The following is a 16799-nucleotide window of genomic DNA, read 5'->3' as shown; positions in this document are numbered from 1 at the left end:
TCTTTGGATGATGATTTAGTTCCTGGGAGCTCTGGTTGTTTGATATTGTTGTTCTTATGGTGTTGAAAACCCCTTCAGCTCTTTCAGTCCTTTCTTTAACTCCTCTAATGGGGAACCCATTCTCAGTTCGATGATTGGCTGCAAACATCTGCCTCTGGGTTTGTCATTCTCTGGCAGAGCCTCTCAAGAGACAGCTATATCAAGCTCCTATCAGCTTGCACTTCTTGGCATCAGCAATATTATCTGGGTTTGGTGGCTGTATGTATGTGGGCTGGATCCTCAGGAGTGGGCAGTCTCTGGATGGCCTTTCCTTCAGTCTTTGCTCCAAACTTTGTCTCCGTATTTCATTCTGTGAATAGTTTTGTTGCCCTTTCTTAGAGGACTAAAGCATCTGCACTTCAGTCATCCTTCTTCTTGAACTTCATGTGGTCTGTGAATTTTATGTTGAATAATCTGAGCTTTTGGGCTAATAGCCACTTATCAGTAAGTACATACCATGTATGATTTTTTGTGATTGGGTTACCTCACTTAGTGTGATATTTTGTAGTTCCATCAATTTGCCTATGAATTGCATGTAGTCATTTTTTTTGTTTTTTTTTTACAAATAAAGTTTTATTGAAATACAGTAACATTCATTTGTTTATTCAGTAATTGTGGCTGTTTTTTATGCTATGAAGACAGTGGGGCGAGGCAGTTATGACACAGACAAAATGACCTGCCAAGTCCAGAGTCTTTTTTTACACTCAGGTCTTTTATAGAGCATGTGGGCTGACATCTCATTGAGTAACAAGTGCTACTTGTCTAACTGTAGTTTGCATCATTTTCAGAGGCGTCCAAAGAGTTACAGTTAGAGAAAATATGTGGACAGAAGCCCACTGTGTGTGTGTGTGTGTGTGTGTGTGTGTGTATGTGTGGGTGTGTTTGTGTGTGTTTGTGTATATGTGTTGCAAACTTGTAAGCTAGCATTTGGGAGGCGGAAGCAGGAGGATTTAAGAGTTTCTAGCTAGCATGGGCTGCATGAAAACTGATCATAAAATATAGGAATGAATGACATGTGGCCTGTGGCTTTTATTACATTCTGGATAGTTTAAAGGAGGAAATTAAAAATGCAAAGCAATAGGCAGTATCTCTAGGCAATAATTTCAATGAACTGGACTATTACAGAGAAAACCGAAGGCCAGTGCAATACGCATGTCAAGTGAATATTCCTTGTGTTGGCAACAGTATGTCTCCTGCTGACAGAACTATAAGTGGCTGACAGACTGTGTCCGCCATGTTGGCATACAGGCCTCTTTCTCTGAAAATGTCCATCAGAGATGAAGAGGGAGAGGCTAGGAACTGTGAGGCATTGTCTAGGGGCCCAGTGCCCAGGCCTCAGAACTTCAGGGGGATGACGGGCCAGTACTTCGGCTGCTTTCTGTCACGGTGCTTGTCAAAGCTCAGCTGAACAGCAGCCTCCATGGCCAAGATCTTGGGAGCACTGTTTCCATATAAGCGCTTCATCTCTGCTTGGCGCCGCTCCCAGGGCTTCTCAGATGGGGGTTCCACTGACCTGTGGTGGTTGAAGTACAGGTCATGGTCTGCATTCACATAGTCATTCAGACGTTCCTCGTCCAGCTGCTGCTGTGGCCATCGCTCTTCTCTGTGCCTCTCGGTCTGTGCGAAGTACTGGCGGAGCTACTCAGTGATCTCCATATTGCTCAGGTCACACTCGACTTCGTCATCCGAATCCGACTCCAGCTCTGCCACTTCACACAGGGCTTTTTCATCTTCTCTTGCGGATGCCCGGCTTCGATGGCTGTTATACAGAGGCTGCTCGGGGCTTTGGGATGGGAAACACTGTAGGGAGACTCCTGCCACTCCCTGTTCTGACCTTGAGAGTTCCAAGGATGTCCAGTCTCATAAGCAAAGGAGCTCCAGGGTTGAACTCCATGAGGGAAGAACCATGGGGAAGTGAAATAGGAATCCCTGAACTTTCTGTAAGCATTCTGGTGGCTCTGCATCCAGAGCATTGCATGGTAATAATGTTGCCAGTATCTTGCATATACTGGGTGAGAATACCAAGATGTAGTAGCCCTCCATTTTGAGGCCATTGCTGTTACCTCTGATTGCAAAAGTCCAAGTGGGAACTCGTGGGCACGCGGCTTGCAGATCTCAGGCGGTGGGTAACAACGGATATAGTTCTCCTGGTGAGGAGGGAAAAGGGGCGGAGTAGTAGTCATTGTTTTTAATAGCTGAATACTACTCCATTGGGTCAATGTACCATTCCTCTCTTGATGGACATCTTGGTTCTTTCCACCTTCTGCTTGTTATACATAAGGCTGCTGCAAACATAGTGGGACATGTGTCCACTATATGTTGGAGCATCTTTTGAGTATATACCAAGGAGTGATATAGCTGGGTCCTCAAGTAGTACTATGCCCAATTTTCTGAGGAAACTCCAGACTCTAGAACCAAATGAATTTAACAGATATCTATGGAACATTCATCCTAAAACAAAAGAATAGACCTTCCTCTCAGCACCTCATGGTACCTTCTCCCAAACTGACCACATAATCGGTCACAAAACAGGCCTCAACAGATACAAGAAGATTGAAATAATCCCATGCATCCTATTATATCACCATGGACAAAGGCTGGTCTTCAATAACAATAAAAATAAAAGAAAGCCCATATACATATGGAAGCTGAACAATGCTCTACTTAGTGATAACTTAGTCAAGGAAGAAATATAGAAAGAAAGTAAGACCTTTTAGAATTCAATGAAAATGAAGGCACAACATACCCAAACTTAGGGGACACAATGAAAGCAGTGTTAGGAGGAAAACTCATAGCTCTGAGTGCCTCCTAAAAGAAACTGGAGAGAGCATACACTGGCAGCTTGACAGCACACCTGAAAGCTCTAGAACAAAGAAAAGCAAATACACCCAAAAGGCAGAAAATAATCAGACTCAGGGCTGAAGTCAACCAAGTAGAAACAAAAAGAACTATACAAAGAATCAACAAAACCAGGAGCTGGTTCTTTGAGAAAATCAACAAGATAGATAGACTCTTAGCCAGACTAACCAGACAGCACAAAGAGTGTATACAAATTTAAAAAATCAGAAATGAAAACAAAGACATAATAACAGAATCTGAGGAAATTTAAAAAATCATCAGATCCTACTACAAAAGCCTATATTCAACAAACTAGAAAATCTGGATGAAATGGTCAAATTTCCAGACAGATACCAGGGACCAAAGTTAAATCAGGATCAGATAAACCGCCTAAATAGTTCCACAACTCCTAAAAAAGCGGTTACTAAAAGTTTCCCAACCAAAAAGCCCAGGACTAGATGGGTTTAGTGCAGAATTCTATCAGACCTTCATAGAAGACCTAATACCAATATGTCCAAACTATTCCATGAAATAGAAACAGAAGAAGTACTACTCAGTTCCTTCTATGAAGCCACAACATTTATACCTAAACAACACAAAGACCCAACCAAAAAAGAGAACTTCAGACCAATTTCCCTTATGAATATCAACACAAAAATACTCAATAAAATTCTTGCAAACTGAATCCAAGAACACATCAAAATGATCATCCACCATGATCAAGTAGGTTTCATCAAAAAGCCAAAAAAGTGCTTGCTGACAGGAGCCTTATATGGATGTCTTCTGAGAGACTCTGCCAGAGCCTTACTGATACATATGAGTATTCTTGCAGCTAACCTATGGACTGAGCATAGGGACTCCATTGAAGAAGTTAGGAAAAGAATTTAAAGAGCTGAAGAGGTTTTCAACCCAATAGGAAAAGCAACATCAACCAACCAGACCCCCCAAAGTTTCCAGGGACTAAACCACCAACCAAAGAGTACACATGGATGGACACCTGGCTCCAGCTACATATGTAACAGAGGACAGCATTGTCTGGCATCAATAGGAAGAGAAGACCTTTGTCCTTTGAAGGCTCAATTCCCTAGTGTAGGAGAATGTCAGGGCAGTGAATTTGGAGGGGGTGGGTATGAGAGGGAGCATCCTTGTAGAAGCAGGCGGAGGAGGGATGAGGGAGAGGGGCTTCAGAGGGGAAACCAGGAAAGGGGATAGCATTTGAAATGTAAATACATAAAGTATCCAAAAAACATGTGAGTTAGAAAAAGAAGAAGCAAGCAAGAAAAGAAAATATCCTTGCAAATGTAGAAGCAACAGTATTTAAGATGCAGTAAAAAGCACATATCCACAATAAATAATTGATCACAGGTCAATACTATAATGTAGTTCATTGAATTAGAAATAATCACACCATCTATTCAGTAGAAGGATAAAATTACTTGATGAGAGTATGGCAGAAAATTAATTAAGACCATCAATGATGACAGTGTAGAAGATAGAAAATGTTCCTAACCAATCAGATGATCCAACTTACAATGGTTAGATTTATCAGCACAGGGTCTTTTCCTTGAATGGATATCTCTGTATATAAAAAATGTATGAAATCTGTGTTTTTTCTTGATTTTCTGTGATCCTCAGTCATCAAACAACAGCATGACTTCACTGAAATTAATTTAGCTATTAAAGACCTGTAGTAGAAACTGTCAAAATCTTCAGAATCTCAATCTTCAAATATTAATTATATATATATAATCTATCTATCTATCTATCTATCTAATCTAAACCAAGGTTTTATTTTCAACAAAAATCCAGTATTTATTTTAGACAAGCATTATTTTAAAAAGAAATGATTACGATAAAATAATAATAACAACAATAATAATAATGATAATAAGCATTAAAGCTTTCAACTTGTTATTTTCATCCTACACATAGAAAGCACTATATAATGTGCTACATAATATGATTGAGTTTCAATTCCATAAAAAGAAAGAGAAAACAAATATTTATCTTTAGTTAACTTCAAAGAAATTAAACTGAAAGGATCAGTTATACAGTAATTCATAGTTTTTGTCAAATATTTTTACATTACTTCACTTATATACAAATATTAACAAATCTATAAACTTGAATATTCCCATGTTTATTTGGTTCCCAGCAAAAAGACTGCTTTTATTCTTACTTGAAAAGAAATAGCATAGAATCATTTTTGAGCTAAGGTTTTATGGTGATTTGGAGAAATATAAATGTTACATTACATTTTAATTATAGTATGAAATTTGAATGTAATAATATTCATATAAGCTTTTATCAAATTTACTTCTAATCATGCAGGAATGAGAGGTCACTAAGTTTGACTTCCAGATAAGTATAGAAACACATCACATGAGGAATAATTTGAAGAAAGTTCAAGGTCAAGTCTTTATAAATTAGAGTATACTTGGGTTTTCTGTCATCTAAACTTAACACTGAAATTAAGAGTCAAGACCATTCTCAGACACCATGGATAGAAAATAATCTATCCCTGTACTTGCATATACTTTGCATTTGCTGCAGGAATCATATTCATCATCACACAAAGATCTGACACTTTAAAAATTGAGATTGAAGATCAACATAGACTTGGAGGTAATTTCAAAGACATCATTTTGCATTAACCATTCTTCTAGTATTCTGAATGGAAAAATTGTGTTTCTAGCTAGCCTGGCATAACCATGAATGATTTCGTGTGTGTGCGTGTGTGTGTGTGTGTGTGTGTGTGTGTGTGTGTGTGTGTGTGTGTGTGTGTGTTCTTCTATAGCAATTAGAAAATGCAAGAGTATTGCGATTTGAATTAGAATCTTTGCTAACCAATTGGGTCACTTGATTTTGAATTAGAACTCAGGCTTAAGGAACTGCTCTGTGCTCTTCAGTGCATAGTGCCGTCTCTGGCCTCTAGCTGCCAGATCTGAATAGCGTACCTTTCCTACCTTCCCTTAAGACAGTTTGACCTGTCTCAAGGATTTGTCTAGCATGCCCTGGGGATTTAAAATTATCTTCAGCTTCCCCTAAAAAAATCATTGTTTTAGAGTTCATAGAAAACTGTGCGTTAAGAAGTAGAAGATGTGTCTGCTTTTGTCAATGAATAACACAGACAACTACGGGTTTCAACACTGGACGCTAGAGAGTTCATTGAGGTCTAATTTAAAACAATTCTGTTATATTTACAATCAGGATTCGTAGCCAGATGGAAAAATCCTTCTGGGACTGGAACAATTCAATAAATACACTTTGGAAAGTTAAATTTGTATTGAACTATGCCTAGAACAGGAACCTAAAATGAACTTCTATTTGGAAACTACCTTAGCCACCATTCTATTGCGGTGAAGAGACACCATATATGAAACTGTTATAAGCAAAACCATTTAACTGAGGTTCATTCACAATTTTAGAGTCCATTTTCAGCATGGAAGGAAGAATGGTGGCACACAGGGAGACATGATGGTGGAAAGGAGCTGAGAGTTCTACATCTAGATCCACAGGTAACAGGAAGAGAGAGAGGTGCTGGGCCTGTGTATATTAAAAACTCAAAGCCCACCCCAAGTGACACACATCATTCAACAAGGTCACACCTTCAAATGGTGATAGAACATTCAAGTCTACAACTCTACTGTGCAGCCATTCTTATTAAGTATATATATAACAAATATATATAACAAAGTTGTCTTTTTTTCACAGTCATACACAGCTGTTTGGTTTGTTTGTTGGTTTCCTTTTGGATATTATTGTATTTTAATTCTTTTAAGGTCGTCCACACATGCAAGTTGTTTCTTTTGTTATTATTATAATTGTAATAATTATATTATTTTAATCTATTTGCAATCCAGCTGTTACCCCATCCTAGTATGCACTCCTACATTTCCTTATCCCATTCTTCCTTCCACCCCTGTCTCCAAGAGGATCCTCCCGCACCCCCAGGCCTCCCCCACTCCTGCAGCCTCAAGTATTTCTAGGATTGTGCATCTTCTTTCACTGACCCAAACCAGTCAATTCTCTGCTATCTATGTGCTGGGGGTCTCTGATTAGCTTGTATATGCTGCCTGGTTAATGGCTCAATATCTGGGTGCTCCCAGGGGTCCAGGGTAGTCAAGGTTGCTGACCTTCCTATGGGGTCCCCCTCTTCTTCCAATTCTTCCTAATTCAACCATAAGGGTCCCCAACTTCAGTGCTATGGTTAGGTGTAAGGATCTGCATCTCTCTCAGTCAGTTGCTGGTTGGGTCCCTCAGAGGACAGCCATGATAGGCTCCTGTCTGCCAGCACACCACAGCATCAGTGATAGTGTCAGGCCTTGGTATATCCCCATGAGATGGATGCACATTTGGGCTGGTCATTGAACTGTCTTTCTTTGAGTTTCTTCATTTTTATCACTGTAGTTCTTTTAGACAGGAACACTTCTGAGTCAGAAATTTTGGCTGTGGATTGGTAACACCATTACTCCTGTTGAGATCCTGTCTATTAGAGGTAGACTCTTTGAATGCCCTCTCTCCATTGTAGGGCATTTCATCTAAGGTCCCTTCTTTTGAATCCTGAGAGTCTCTCACCTCCCTCATCTCTGGTACTTTCTAGAGGGTCTCCCCACCTCCCCCCTTCTGAGGTTGCATAGTTCCCTTCATTCTGCTTGTCCCCCTGCCCCAACATGCCTGATCCTGTTCTTCTTTCTAGAATATTTTGGGAAGGTAAAATGACTCAGTACATAAAGGCCCTTCTTACCAAAGCTAACCACCTAAATATGAACCTCGAATTCACATTGTAGGAGAGAACTTAGTGTCTTCTGACTTCTTCAAAGCAAATTTCACTCTTCAAAAGTACTTTCCAACTCCCATCTCAAGAATAGGATCCATCTTAAGTAGAATAAACCTTTGACTTATTCTATGTAGTTTTTTTTTAATTTAATTAACTTTGTCTTGATTATTTTTGTATTTGTCTATTGATTGGGTGTTTATTTCTAAATATTTCTAAAGACCGGGAACTGCTATAAATGAATGTCTATAATTTGCCTCTAATAAATATTAAGTGGATTTCAGTAAATCAAAACACAACACCTTTCTTCTTTAAGGAAATGATCTATTTCAATATACCATAAACTAATTTGAAATAACATAATCTGCACTGTATCATTTATAACTATCCTGTGTCTGAGGAGCTAAGAATAGCTGAGTTCTAGAGTGTGAGGTACTGCATGGAGGCTGCTTGACTGAGGCTCAATGGAAAAGAAACAATCAACAAACAAATGTAGTTTTGAACAATGTCAACAGCAGAGAGTAGACAGGATTCTGGGCATAACATGGTAGCTCCCTCACATGACAGTGTCATCTGGAACTGCCTTCATTGATTTAAATATTAATCATTCAAAGAGAAAACATATAAACAAAGCTCAAAAGAGTTAACATATTTTAAAATCCATGCTATTATGACCTGAACAATCTAACCAAGCAATAAAAAATACTGAGCAATAGTTAGAGTCCTGAAAATTGTGCTTTAGAAGTAGGCAACATATGAGTACCCTCAGGAGTGGGTTGAATATTTTTGTCTTCTTCTGGAACACTGAGTGGTTTGGCCCACAATAAGTGCCAAGGACATGGTAGGGATGCATTAGGCATGCACTACCGTGACTTGGCACAGACCAACCTGTGCCTGTGATGTTCCACTCAGTGACTTGGCAGAAGCTTTGTCCAAGACAGGAAGAGTTGTGAAGATCCTTTGAGAAAAATACAGTCCAGAGAAAAGCAGCAAGGCTGAAGAAAAATAACGTATCCCATGGAGAAGCCAAGAATGTATTCGTATGCATGTGAACCGAGACTTCTCTGGTCTGTCTGGCACAGTACATAGGGAACCTAAAAAGAAGAATGCATCTCATTTGGTTACTGTTGAATTATTAAATATATTTAGTAAAATTTGCATTAAGAGTGAGTAAAGCATTCACTCATACTTACCGTACAGATCACTAATTAAAGCATTCACCTTAGTGCTGTGATCCTTCTTCAACTCCAGGTTCAAGAAACATCACATATCTTGGAAGCTTTCCATTTACTGTTTCACATTCTCAATCATGAATCTATAATCTGTCTTTTGTAGGTGTGGTGAATGGAGTAGTGGAAAGACATGAAAAATACTTGCTTTAAAATCCTCACCTTTGTTAAAAAGAATATGTCATTGAACTTAGGTGATTCTAGTGTGGCGGGTTCACTGTCACTTAGTGTGGTAGTGTTCTTTGTCAGTAAGACAGCACCTAGAATTACCTGGGAGATGAACCTGTAAGTAAGGGTGCTTGCAGGCCATTGTCTTCCCACTAATTAATAAGTGGATTTCAGTACATCAAAACACAAAACCTTTCTGTTTTAAGGAAATGATCTATACCATGAATCTAATTTGAAACAACATATTCTGCACTGTGGCACCTTTTGCTGCCTGGGATCTTACCTAGTAGTGAGTGGAGAAGAGGAACTGTGTAGCAGTGTACAATCATTTCCTTCTTCTTCCTTAGCATGAGTGCCACCCTCCTGCTCTTTCCATTATATCTCCCATCTTTGGTAATGTGAGTAAGTAAGAAAGTAAGTAAGTAAGTAAGTAAGTAAGTAAGTAAGTAAGTAAGTAAGCAGCCTTTCTCCCTTAGATTGCCTTTGTCAGATATCACAGCATCATGGTAGAAGCAACTTATAAAGTCAGGTAATGACAAATTCAAAACAAACTTATTCTGGACAGGTTCGTGTCTTTTCATTGAGCTTTGGCTAAGGGAATGTTTTTGTTGTGTTGAACATGGAGACAAGGCCAGGTAAATAAAGGTCTGACAACATAGAATGCCAGCCTTCAGGATGAAGCAAAAAGAGCAAGGTATCTTCAAGGAATAAAAAGACAGGTCAGTTGGTTTCTCAATGAGATGGAGAAGAGAGGGACATTTAAAAGAGATTTTGGTGCAGATCCTATTAGGGATTAGAGTTAGAAGTACAAAGTTAAATCTTAATGTGATGGGAAGGAGTCAAAGGTAATCATTCCCTAACCTGCTCAACAGTCATGCCTGCCTTGGCAACACATTCAGGACTTCCCATTCACCATATGAACAATCAAAACAACTGGTGGTAAAGCTTCCGTGACCTGCATCTGAGACTGGTGCCATTGTGGTTTCTATGGCTTTTACCTTTATAAGTGTTATACACTTAAATTTTCAAGTTGATAACGTTTTGGGAAAAAAGCCTGGTCTCAGTCACTATTTAAATGAAAGACTCTTACTTGGTCCATTGCATAGTGATCTGAAACTTACTTTCTGCACTAAACAACAGTTTTTGAAGAAGAGCAAAGAGAGGCACCTGGGATTAAGGAAAGAGTAAAGGGAAGGAGAAGTGATGTACTTATTTTACAATCTCAAAAATAAGAGAAATAATTATAGTAGTTTTGGAGTGATGTGAATTTCATAGTTGTTCTTTGTGGAAACTGTATTTGGGTTGTTCTGTGTGGAAGTTCTATTGAAAGCTATTTATAAAGTTTAACACCAAGGACTTAAAGGTACACACTATTTTTCTCCTATGAAGATTATTCCATTTATCAATCATGTCAAGATTTAATGACAATGTTACTGACAGTAACATCCACAAAAAAGAAAATTAGTTGTAACTATAATTTTCAATTTCATAATCACTCTCCTTTATGATTATAATGCTATAAAGCTCAATCACCAAGGAATATTTATATTAATTGTAATTGCAATTACTGCACAATTCATGTTAAGGCCATTGTTTTAATTGACTTTTGGTATTAAAGGCATGTATCAAACCATCCGTTTGTTATTTTATTATCAGTTATTGACAGGAGAAAACCAAGTTGACTTTGACACATCTATATAATTGAAGAAAATCTGAGTCCAAGTCCGTGTCAAGACTTTTTCAATGTCTGTAAGTTATAAGCTTGCTTGGGTGTTTGATTACTTGATCAATGCATTATACAAGTAATGAATAATCATATCTGTTAGTGGAATGTGAAATGAAGAGGGCAATAAAATGTTAGAAAATATAAATGTCAGTATTTTTCATACAAACCAAGCTAATTGAACGAGCACCTGTAGTGCAGTGAAGTTTTTGGCTCCAGTCTCCAGCTACATAGAACCAAGCTCATTTCCTTGGTTATAGCTCATGAATCCAGTCATTATTATAGGCACATTCAGTATATCTTAATGTAGTTTTCTTTTCAAAAACTAAAGATAGGGCTGGAGAGATGACACAGTGGTTAATCTTAAGAAAGAAGTAGCGATAAAATAATTCACAATGCTATTCTTCTTTACTCATAATCAGTGCCTTATTCAGCTACCATCAGGAACTTTCTCTTGCATCTCTAAATCGTTTGTCTCCATCATGTCTCTCCCCTCAGAGCTCAGGGAATCCCCACAGAAAGGAGACAATAAGAGTATAAGAGCCAGAGAAAATGAAGAACGTCAAGAGAACAAGATCTAATCAACTGAGCAACTCATTTTGAACTTGCTGAAACGCAGCAGCAAGCACAGAGCCTGCATGGGTCTGCACCAGGTCTTCTGTATATTTATTATGGCTCCCAGTTTACTGTTTTTAATGTGACTCCCAAGTGCGGGAATGAGTGTGTCTCTGGTTCCTGTAACTTCTCTTGGAGTCTTCTGTTGCTTTGCCTTGTTCAACTTCAATGTGATGGTCTTTACTTTATCTTATATTTTACTTTCTTATCTATCATTTTTTTCTCTTTAGAATCCTATTCTTTTCTAAAGAGACTTAGAGGGGGAGGGGACTTGAGGAAAAACTGGGAGGAGGAGAATAAGGTGAAACTATAATTAGGTTTGCTTACACATTAGGTGACTCATGACCACCTGTACGTCTGGTTCCAGGAATCCAGCACACTCTTTTGCTTCTGTGGGAATCCCACACCCACTGCCCATCACCACACACATAGTATAACAACAGATAAATAAACATTAAAATTAAAATTAAATCTTAGAAAAAATGAAGAGATAGAAAACACAAGCATATTTTTCCCTTATGGTGACAGTGCAACTTAGGACAGTCATTTTTAGAAAGATAAAAACCCATAGTTAAAACAATAACATATAAAGTTAACATAGCTTCTTTAGTTTCATTCAAATATGATAAAAATTTTTATAAAATTTTCAAAGATTTCTTAGAAGGTTTTCATAATTTAATGAATTCTTTGAGTTACATTAGAGGAAAAAAACCCTCATCGTATCATGGTAATAAAATTCATTCTTTTTAATACAAACTTTACAATGTATTTTAAAGTGAAATCTTATGATCTATAAGGTGACTCTCTACCTTAAAATTGAACATCAATGTTATTTCAAAGTAATATGTTGTGACATAGAAATTATAAGAAGAGGGTTATTTAAGCTAAGCGGTAAAAGACACATATTGGTTTATAGTATTCCTCCTCACAAACTAAAGAATCTTAAGTTATTTTACTCTCTTAGAAGATGGGGAAGGTAAGAATCAAAAGCTAAGCAGAAATTGAAGTGGTCAGGTTTGTTTAGTTCTGAACATTAGAGGCATATTCTGAGTGCACAATGCTGCTCTTGTGGCCATAGTATACAAGTCTCTACTGTAAAAGCAATAATAGCATGATCCATGTTTTATTTTTTTTCTGTTGTCTTTTTTAATTGGCTATTTTATTTATCTACATTTAAATGTTATCCCCTTTCCCGATCTCCACTCTGCCAAACCCTTATGCCATCCCTCCTTACCTTGCTTCTGTGAGGGTGTTCCCTCTCCCACCCACCCACTCCTATCTCACCATCTACATTGGGTCATAAAGCCTTCACGGGACTCCCTCCCACTGATGCCAGATAAGGCCCCAACTCCTTCAATACTTCCCCTCACACCTCCACTGGGGTCCCTGTGGTCAGTCCAATGGTTGGCTTCAAATATCCCTATCTGTATTGGTCAGGATCAGGCAGAGTCTCTCAGAAGACAGCTGTTGTCAGGCCCCTGTCAGCACACACTTCTTGGCATCAGCAATAGTGTCTGGATTTGGTGTCTTCATGTGGGATGGATCCCCATGTGGAGCAGTCTCTGGATAGCCTTTCCGACAGTCTCTGCTCCACATTTTGTCCCTGTATTTCCTTTAGACAGGAGGAACTCTGGGTTAAAATTTTAGAGATGGGTAGGTGGCCCCATCCTTCAAGCAGCGGGCCATGCCTAGACTCTGCATATGGCCTCAAAAGGTTCTCCCTCCCCTTTGTGGGGTATTGCAGATAATTTCATCCCCGTGAAATCCTGGGAGGCTCTGGCTTTCCTGGCATCTCAGACTTTCTGCTTGCTACTATCAGTTTGCCATGCCCCATTGCTACATACCTTTGTTTAATTTCCTGACCCTCTGCACATCTCCATCTCCTCCCATACCTGATTCTGCCCCTCTTTCCCCCTCCTCCTCCTTTCTTCCTCCCAAGTCCTTCCCATCTTCTACTTCCCTTGATTATTTTGTTCCTCTTCTAAGTAGGACTAAAGCATCCACTCTTTGGTCTTCCTTCTCTTGAGCTTCATATGAACTGTAAATTGTATCTTGGGTGTTCTGAGCTTTTGGGCTAATGTCCACTTATCACTGAGTGCATACCATGAGTATTCTCTTATTTTTTATTGGATATTTTATGTATTTGCATTTCAAATGTTATCCCCTTGCAGTCCCCCCTCTCCCATACCCCCTCCCCATACCCCTGCTTCAATGAAGATGCTTACACTCCTACCCACCCACTCCCACCTCAACACGCTGACATCACCCTACACAGGGAAATGAGCTTTCACAGGACCAAGGGCTTTTCCTCCTATTGATGGCAGACAATGCCATCCTCTGCTACATATGAGGCTGAACCCATGAGATCCTACATGTGTACTGTTTGGTTGGTGGTTTAGTCCCTGGGAGCTCTGTGGGGTCTGGTTGGTTGATTTTGTAGTTATTCCTATGGGGTTGTAATCCCTATGAGCTCCTTCAGTCCTTTTATCTAATACCTCCGTTGGAGTCCCTGTGCTCAGTCTGATGGTTAGCTTCAAGCTTCTTCATCTGTATCAGTAAGGCTCTGGCAGAGCCTCTCAGGAGACATCCATATCAGTATGACCTTCTTGGCATCAGCAATAGTGACTGTGTTTGGTGGCTGCCTATGGGATGGATCTCTACGTAGATGGCTTTTCCTTCAGTCTTTGCTTCATGCTTTGTCCCTATATTTCCTCCAGTGAGTATTTTGTTTACCCTTCTAAGAAGGACTGAAGCATCCACATTTTGGTCTTCCTCCTTTTTGAGCTTCATGTGGTCTGTGAATTGTTTCTTGGATATTCAGAACTTCTGGTCTAATATCCACTTACCGGCCTGTGAATACCATGTGTGACTGAGTTATCTCACTTAGGACAATATTTTCTAGTTCCATCCATTTGTCTAACAATTTCATGTAGAATCATTTTTAATAGCTGACTATTAAAAACACAAGTACTCCATTGTGTAAACATACCACATTTTCTGTATCCATTTCTCTGTTGAAGAACATCTGGGTTCTTTCCAGCTTCTGCCTATTATGCTGCTCTGAACATAGTGGAACATGTGTTGTTGTTACATGTTGGAGCATCTTTTTGGTACATGGCCAGACGAGGTATAGCTGGGTTCTCAGGTAGAACTATGTCCAATTGTTTAAGGACTCCCTAGACTGATTTCCAGAGTGTACCAGCTTGCAATCCCACCAACAATGGGGGAGTGTTCCTCTTTTTCTACATCCTTGCCAGAACCTCTACTGTCACCTAAGTTGTTGATCATAGCCATTCTGACTGGTGTGATGTGGAATCTCAGGATATTTGTGTGTGTGTGTGTGTGTGTGTGTGTGTGTGTGTGTGTGTGTGTGTGTGTAAAATAGAGTTTATGCAGGGCATGTAGAGGTGATTTGCATTTCCCTGATGAGTAAGGATGTTTCTTTAGGTACTTCTTGGCCATTTGGTACCCCTCAGTTGTGAATTCTTTGTTTAGCTCTGTACCCTAATTTTTTAAACAATCAGTTTTTGACATATTTTACTTTAAATTTCTTCTGTAATAAAGAGAAGAAATTGAAGGCTTCAGGAGAGAAGCCCCTGTCATAGAAAGGCCCCCCATTCCAACAACAGCAGATTCCATCATGGATGCTCTTAAGGGAAGATGGGAACAGTGATATATTTTAAAGATTTAGAGATATAACTGCCAATCCGAGTTATTCTACCCTACAAAGTTATCCCATAATGGTAGAAGACAGACTAGATATCATTAATGAACACAATTATAATAATTCATTACCACTGAAACAGCACTATGAAAGAAACTTGAATACATCCTTCACACTGAAATGGAACATGAACATAAGAGAAAAAAGAAACCCAAATAACCATAAAAACAATTATTAGAAAGGTATCAAATATGCAACAACAGACAGTAATTAATATACAGTTTTCAATAATAATTGAATAATAATGGTCACATTAGTTAATCAAAACACACACAGAAGATTGCTTTAAAAATCACACATTAATACTTTTGTTGTTAAGGGTGGAATTATGTTTGTATGGCTATCTTCTTCTGGGGTAGTTGAAAGATTACTTTCTTGCTTCTTTTAGTGTGTACTTTCCCTCCTTGTGTTGGAATTTTCCATCTATTATCCTTTGTAGGGCTGGATTTGTGGAAAGATACTGTGTGAATTTGGTTTTGTCGTGGAATATCTTAGTTTCTCCATCTATGGTAGTTTAGAGTTTTGCCAGGTATAGGAGCCTAGGCTGGCAATTGTGTTCTCTTAGGGTTTGTATGACATCTGTCCAGGGTCTTCTAGCTTTCCTAGTCTCTGTTGTGAAGTCTGGTGTAATTCTGATTGCTCTGCCTTTATATGTTACTTGACCTTTTTCCCTTACTGCTTTTAATATTATTTCTTTGTTTTGTGCATTTGATGTTGTGATTATTATGTGATAGGAGGATTTTTTCTGTTTAAATCTATTTGGAATTCTGTAGGCTTCTTGTATGTTTATGGGCATCCCATTCTTTAGATTAAAGTTTTCTTCTATAATTTTGTTGAAGATATTTTCTGTTCCTTTGAGTTGGGAATCTTCCCTCTTTTCTATACCTATTATCCTTAGGTTTGATCTTTTCATTGTGCCCAGGATTTCCTGGATGTTTTAAATTAGAAGCTTTTTGAATTTTACATTTCCTTTGATGGTTGTGTCAATGTTTTCTATGATATTTTCTGCCTCTGAGATTCTCTCTTCTACCTCTTGTATTATGTTGGTAATGCTTGCATCTATGACTTCTGATCCCTTCTAGGTTTTCTATCTCCAGGATTGTATCACTTTGTGATTTCTTCATTGTTTCTATTTCCATTTTTTGATTCTGGATGGTTTTGCTCAATTCTTTCACCTGTTTGGTGTGTTTCGTGTAATTAAGAGATTTTTTTTTTGTGTGTTCTCTTTAAGGGGTTCTGCCTGTTTACCTGTGTTGTCCTGTATTTCTTTAAGGGAGTTATAGTATTCTTAATGTCCTCTAACATCATCATGAGATGTTATTTTAAGTCAGAATCTTGTTTTTCCAGTGTGTTGGAGTATCTTGGACTTGCTATAGAGGGAGAAATGGGTTCTAATGGTGCCTATTAGCCTTGGTTTCTGTTGCTTAGGTTTTTGCACTTACCTCTCACAATTTGGTTATCTTTGGTGGTAGCTGGTCTTGTTGTCTTTGACAGTGGCTTAACCCTACTGTAAGCCTATGTGTCAGCACTACTGGAAGACCAGCTCTCTCCTGGAGGGATCTGAGTACAGAGAGCCATGGCACATGGTCAGTTCTGGGTGCAGATGGAAACCCGTGTGTGCTCTTTTGTAACTGAGTTACCTCACTCCTGATGATAATTTCTAGATCCATTCATTTGCTTAAGAAT

At 38.7% G+C, this 16799-nt stretch overlaps 1 long non-coding RNA gene and 1 pseudogene across 3 annotated transcripts in view; one reads left to right on the top strand and one right to left on the bottom strand.

Moving 5' to 3' along the window:
* LOC120093257 (uncharacterized) overlaps positions 1 to 16799 on the top strand; it is a 302254-nt gene that overhangs the window by 180163 nt on the left and 105292 nt on the right. The gene's annotated exons all lie outside the window — the stretch shown is intronic.
* Positions 1375 to 2173, bottom strand: Gemin8-ps8 (gem (nuclear organelle) associated protein 8, pseudogene 8; annotated as a pseudogene). Its single transcript, XR_015623483.1, has one exon. The product of XR_015623483.1 is annotated as a gem (nuclear organelle) associated protein 8, pseudogene 8 (transcript).

Source organism: Rattus norvegicus, chromosome 6 (assembly GCF_021556685.1).
Source record: "Rattus norvegicus strain SHRSP/BbbUtx chromosome 6, alternate assembly SHRSP_T2T, whole genome shotgun sequence".
NCBI classification, from domain to species: domain Eukaryota; kingdom Metazoa; phylum Chordata; class Mammalia; order Rodentia; family Muridae; genus Rattus; species Rattus norvegicus.
Note: the sequence above shows the minus strand (reverse complement) of the source record. Positions and strands in the feature narration are given on the sequence as shown.